Source organism: Mus pahari, chromosome 2 (assembly GCF_900095145.1).
Source record: "Mus pahari chromosome 2, PAHARI_EIJ_v1.1, whole genome shotgun sequence".
Taxonomy (NCBI): domain Eukaryota; kingdom Metazoa; phylum Chordata; class Mammalia; order Rodentia; family Muridae; genus Mus; species Mus pahari.
In genome coordinates this window covers 156,958,213-156,964,474 of record NC_034591.1, presented here as the reverse complement: position 1 = coordinate 156,964,474, position 6,262 = coordinate 156,958,213, and positions in this window count along the sequence as shown.

The following is a 6,262-nucleotide window of genomic DNA, read 5'->3' as shown; positions in this document are numbered from 1 at the left end:
TCCCTCCTTCCCTTCTCTTCCCTTCCCTTCCCTTCCCTCCCCTCCCCTCCCCTCCCCTTCCCTCTTTTCCTTCCTTCCTTCCTTCCTTCCTCTGTCTGTTCTTCTTTTTGACTAGGCTATCCAGAAAATTGCTATGTAGCTATGGCTGAGGTTGGCTTATGATTCTTCTCTTCTACCTCTCAAAGTGTTGTGTTACAGGCATGACCCCTAACACTTTAAAAAAAATTTCTCCTGGGAATGAGGGCTTTGTACATTCTAAGTGAATACTATACCAACTGGGCTATAGCCTCCTTCCCTAACCTGGCTTTCTCTAAATATCCACACTCCCTCCACCCAATTTTTCCTTGCAGGAAGTATTTTGAATGCTACAGTACAGTATAACAGGCAGAGTACTCACACCTGTACACACAAGGCACTGAATGGTTTCCCTCATACAGATTCCTCTTATTCATAGTGATCTCTACACACACACACACACACACACACACACACACACACACACACACACACACTTCCATGCTCTCATAAGTGCTGGTCTGTTTTCTATTTTTGTAATTCTGTTACTCAATATTACAGAAATAAAATCAGGCAATCGAACAGTCTTTCGAATTGTCCCCTTTCACTTCTCTTGATCATTTGGAGATCTTGGCTTTGGCACGCATTGATTATCACATCTGTTTGAGATGGCTTTCTCTGCTGCTCCTTCAGCATAGGAGTGGAGGGCTGTCATTTACATCCAAGAGGATGGAGACAGTCTCACCTGTGGACATTTGGAGGTGGTGCAAGGCTGGGAATCTTTACTCCACCTCTGCTGACAGCAGTCTTCATCATTTCTCTGGTATTTCCTGCCTGTCCAGGTTGCCTCTTTCCTGCTTCTCTCGTTACAGAGAACAAAGCTGTTTTTGTTATGTTTTGGTTTTGTCTGTGACGAATAGTGCTTTTAGGTTCCTGGTTTCTGCTCCAAAGTTGGATATATGAGAGAAAGAAAACCTAATGAAACAAAGGACATGAGGTCCCCATCCACTTAACCTATCTTCCAGAAATGAAGATCCGTGTATTTCATGTGCTTTCTCTGGACCCCTGAGTACTAAGTACTAGTCTTACATGTCATTAAATGTCATTGAAAGACATAAGAATTGTCCTTCATCTACAATTGAGACAAACACAGGTTGTGAGTCAACCTTGGCCCATGGGCTGGCAGTTCACCAATGTGCCACTCTAGGCTAACACTGCCTCAGCGGAAAGAAACCATTTCACCCTTTAAAATCTTTCATGTATGACCTTTTTAATAGTCTGTGTCTTGTTGGGAAACAAGCAAAAGAAACTTGCCCTAAATATTGCTGTTTTCTCGAGACCCCATTTCAATCACAGGGTGAAACTAAGTTCAAGTTCCCAGGTCAGAGGGGATGCTGGGGATTTCCCACTAGCTGACCAGCTTCATTACCCATCCTTTGTTCCCCTCAAACATAAGGACTATTCCTCACCACAGAAGAACAAGAGGATTTAATTGGTTAGATTTAAAACCTACATTATCTATCATTTGACATAGATCAACCACATAAGGAAAGCCCCTGTCCCTAAATCCTGATTGGTGGAAAAACGTGACTGTAGCTTGCCATAGATGTTTGCAGTTTTCCAGCTTAAAAGCTCTGTAACATTCTGGCTCAGGGTCACAGGCCAGCTCCCGAGTCTGTTCTGCAACCCTGATTGGTCAGTAGCAGCTTGATTATAATGATTTTGGTTTTGGTCATCTGCATTGACCTGATGTTTGAGTTGTGCTGAATCTAAGCAGATGCTGTAACAGTCTGAGGCTTCTACAATCTGAAAAATCCTTGTCTTTCTACATTGATTATCTCCTCTGTTTCCTTTTTGATTGTGGAGTTCTTTACTTGCCCACATTCTATGTGGGAAGAGTTTCCTCCTGCATCTGCTGACATCCAGGATATAGATTCAGAAACTACCTCTAGAGTTTTGGCTCTTTTGTAAGACTCCTCTACTAGCGTTGCTTTGCTGTCCCTCCCCTAAGGTGTTACATCTAGACGCTGGCTAAAATTACCCCCATGTTAGAGCAACCAGAAGCAGCCTTTGATAAGCACAGGGCTATACCATCTGAGATGTGTTAATCTAACACAATCTAACTTCTCTCCATGGAGACCCATGGTGTGCAGAAAAGTGTGCTTTCTTAGCAGGATCTAGGTATCCTGTTGTGGTGAGGCCTCATAGTACCCTGGTCAAATTTGATCTAGAGCAAAGGTCAGTATCTTATTTTTACAAGGTTAGTTATTATCTGAACATTGTCATATGTGTACTTGTCCTATACTCACATTAAGGTCTAAAAGTGTTTCCATTATTTTCTCAAAATCTTAATAAACTTGCATTTAATGTCTTTTAAAAAGCATTTGTTTTTTATATTTTTATTTATGAGCGTGTTTCTGTCTATGTATGCCGATGCCTTTGAAAGCCAGAAAAGGGTGTCATATCCCCTGGAGATAGTGCTATAGGCCATTGTGAGCTGTTGAGTGTGGTGCAGGGAACTGAACTCCCATCCTCTGTAAAACCAGCAAGTGTTCTTAACCACTGACCCATCTCTTCAGCTCCAGCATTTCATTCTTTCTTTTCCTATTAATGATTTTATTTAGCTACTTACGTTATATATTGATTACTTCCCTCAATGCTCTCCCTTCACACAGCCAAACCTTGGATGGAGCTCAGGGAATCTTAGTGAAGGGTTGGGGGAAGAATTGAGGGCCCCAGAGGGGATAGGAACTTCACAGGAAGACCAACAGTCAAGTAACCTGTACCCTTGGGGACTCTCAGAGACTGAATCACCAACAGCTGGATTTTCAGGTAGAACTCTTAACAATTTTCTGAGGAACCAACAGATTCATTTCCAGAGGGCTTGAACAAGTTTGCACTCCTACAAGCAATGGAAGGGTGTTCCTCTTTTTCCAGAGTCTTTACAGGATGTGTTGTCACTTGAGTTTTTTACCTTAGACATTCTGATGGGTATAAGATGGGATCTTAGCATCATTTTTATTTGCATTTCCCTGATTACTAAGGATGTTGAACTTTTCTTTAAACGTTTCTTGGCCATGCAAGATTCCTCTGCTGAGAATTCTGTTTAGTTCTGTACTCCATTCTCCTTTTTAAATATTTATTTATTTACTTTATGTATATGAGTACACTGTAGTGTACAGATGGTTGTGAGCCATCATGTGGTTGTTGGGAATTGAATTTAGGACCCTTGCTCACTCTGGCTGACCCTGCTCGCACTGGTCGCCTGCTAGCTCAGTCCCTGCTCACTCCAGCCCAAAGATTTGTTTATTATTATATGTAAGTACACTGTAGCTGTCTTCAGATGCACCAGAAGAGGGTGTCAGATCCCATTACAGGTGGTTGTGAGCCACCATGTGGTTTCTGGGATTTGAACTCAGGACCTTTGGAAGAGCAGTCAGAGCTCTTACCCACTGAGTCATCTCACCAGCCCCCTCTGCACTTCATTCTTAAAATTGGGTTATTTGGTATCTAACTTTTTGAGTTCTTTATATAGTTTTGATATTACCCCTCTGTCAGATGTAGGGTTGGTGATTTTTTCCAATCTGTAGGCTGATGTGTTCTATTGATACTGTCCTTTGCCTTATAGAAACTTTTTAGTTTCATGAGGTCCCATTTATTAATTGTTGAACTTAGAGCCTGAGCCATTGTTCTGTTTAGGAAGTTATCTCTTGTACCAACGTGTTGAAGGCTATTTCCCACTTTCTCTTCTATGAGATTTAGTATATCCAGTTTCATGTTGAACTCTTTGATCCATTTGTACTTGCATTTTGTGCAGGGTGATAAATATGGATCTGTTTGCATGCATACATCCAGTTAGACCAGCATCATTTGTTAAAGATGTTTTTTTTGTTTTCCATTGTATGGTTTTGGCTTCTTTGTCAAAAATCAAGTGTCTATAGGTGTGTGGGTTTATTTCTGGGTCTTCAATTTGATTGCATTGGTTCATCTGTCTGTTTCTATACCAATACTGTGCTGTTTTTGTTAACATTTCTCTGTACAACAGCTAGAAATCAGGAATGATGATACCTTTGGAAGTTGTTTTATTTTATTTAGCTATTCTGGGGTTTTTCTTTTTCCATATGAAGTTGAGAATTATTCTTTCTATTGCTATAAAGAATTGTGTTGAAATTTTGATGAAATTACATCTGTAGATTGCTTTTGGCAAGATGGATTCCTATGTTAATCCCCCTGATCCATGAGCATGGGAGATCTTTCTCTATCTTCTGATATCTTCTTCAGTTTCTTTCTTCAGAGACTTGAGATTCTAGTCATGCATATCTTTCACATGCTTGATTAGCAGTACACCAATATATTTTATACTATTTGTGACTATTGTAAAGAGTATTTTCCCCCTGATTTCTTTCTCAGTCCATTTATTATTTGTATAAAGGAGGGCCACTGATTTTTTTTTGTTGTTTTTTTCTTTGTTGTTTTTTTTCCATGAATTTAGTATCCAGCCACTTTCTTTGCTGACAGTGTTTATCTGCTGTAGTTTACTGGTAGAGTTTTTGGAGTCACTTATATATACTATTATATCATCTGGGAACAGTGATATTTTGACTTCTTTTCCAATTTGTAACCCTGTGATCTCCTTTAGTTGTCTTATTGCTCTAGCTAGAATATCAGGTACTATATTGAGGAGATAGGGAGAGAGTGGACAGCCTTGACTTGTCCCTGGTATGGGTGGAATTATTTTAAGTCTCTCCCTATTTAATTTGCTGTTGATGTCACCTCCTGTAGCCAGAGAGGAACCCCAGTGGAGCAATAGAGACACCAACCCATCTACAAAATTTTCAACCCCATATTTATCCAGTCTACAAGTAATGCATGCACAGGGGAGGGAGCAGAGATTGAGGAAATGGCCATCCAATAACTGGCACAACTTGAGACCCATCCCATGGGCAAGCACCAATCGCTCACACTACTAATGATACTCGGTTATGCTTGCAGACAGGGGCATGTTATCCTCTGAGAGGCTCTACTCAGCAGCTGACTCAGACAGATGCAGACATCCACAATCAAACAGTCGATGGAGCTTGAGGACTCTTATGGAAAACAGGAGGAAGGATTGCAGGTCATGAATGGCATAGGAACTCCACAGGAAGACCAACAGAGCTAGCTAACTAGGGCCCTTGGGGACCCCGGGGTCTGAAATTCCAACCGAAGAACATATACAGGCTGGACGTATATCTCCTCACTCTTGTGTAGCTTGACCTTCATGTGGGCCCTGAACAACTGGAACAGGGTTTATCCCAAGAGCTGTTGCCTGTATATAGGATATGTTCTATAAGCTGATCTGCCTTGTCTGGCCTCAGTGGGAGAAGAGGCAGAGAGGAAGCACCTAACCTCACAGAGACTTGAAGTACCAGGATAAGGGGGGATACCCAGGGGAGCCCCCATCTGCTCAGAGAAGGGGAGAGGGGAAAGACTGTGGGAGAGGGTGACAGGGAGTGAGGTAGTGAGTTGGATGTAAAGTGAAAAGTTAAAGAAATAAAATTAAAAAAAAATTGATGTTAGCTATTGGCTTGGTGCATACTGCCTTTATTTTGTTTAGGTATGTGCCTTGTATTCCTTTTCTCTCAAGACTTTTTTTTTAAAACATAAAGTGGTGTTAGATTTGGTTAAAGGCTTTTTTAGCATCTAATGAGATGATCATGTGGGTTTTTTTTTTTTTTACTTTCAGTTTGTTTGTATGGTGGGTTACATTGATGGAGTTTTATATATTGAACCACATTGCCTCCCTAGGAAGAAGCCTACTTGACCATGGTGGATGATGTCTTTGATGTGTTCCTGGATTCAGTTTACAACTATTTTAACATCAGTGTTCATTCAGAAGGGAGATTGTTCTGAAATTCTTTCTTTGTTGAGTCTTTGTGTGGTTTAGGTACCAGGGTGACTGGCTCATAGAATGAGATTGGTGGTGTTCCTTTTGTTTCTATTTTGTGGAATGGTTTGAGGAGTATTGACAGCTCTTTGAAAATCTGGAGGAATTCTGAATTCTGTGCTAAACCTATCTGGCTCTCTTTTTGTTGTTTTTGTTATTGTTTGTTTGTTTATTTTTGTTCTTTTTTTTGGAGAACTCAATGTGTGTCTCTACTTTAGTGGCTAAAGGACTAATTAAATAGTTTACCTGATTTTGATTTAACTTTGGTAAGTGCTATATATCTAGAAAAATCATCTATTTCATTTAGATTTTTCCAATTTT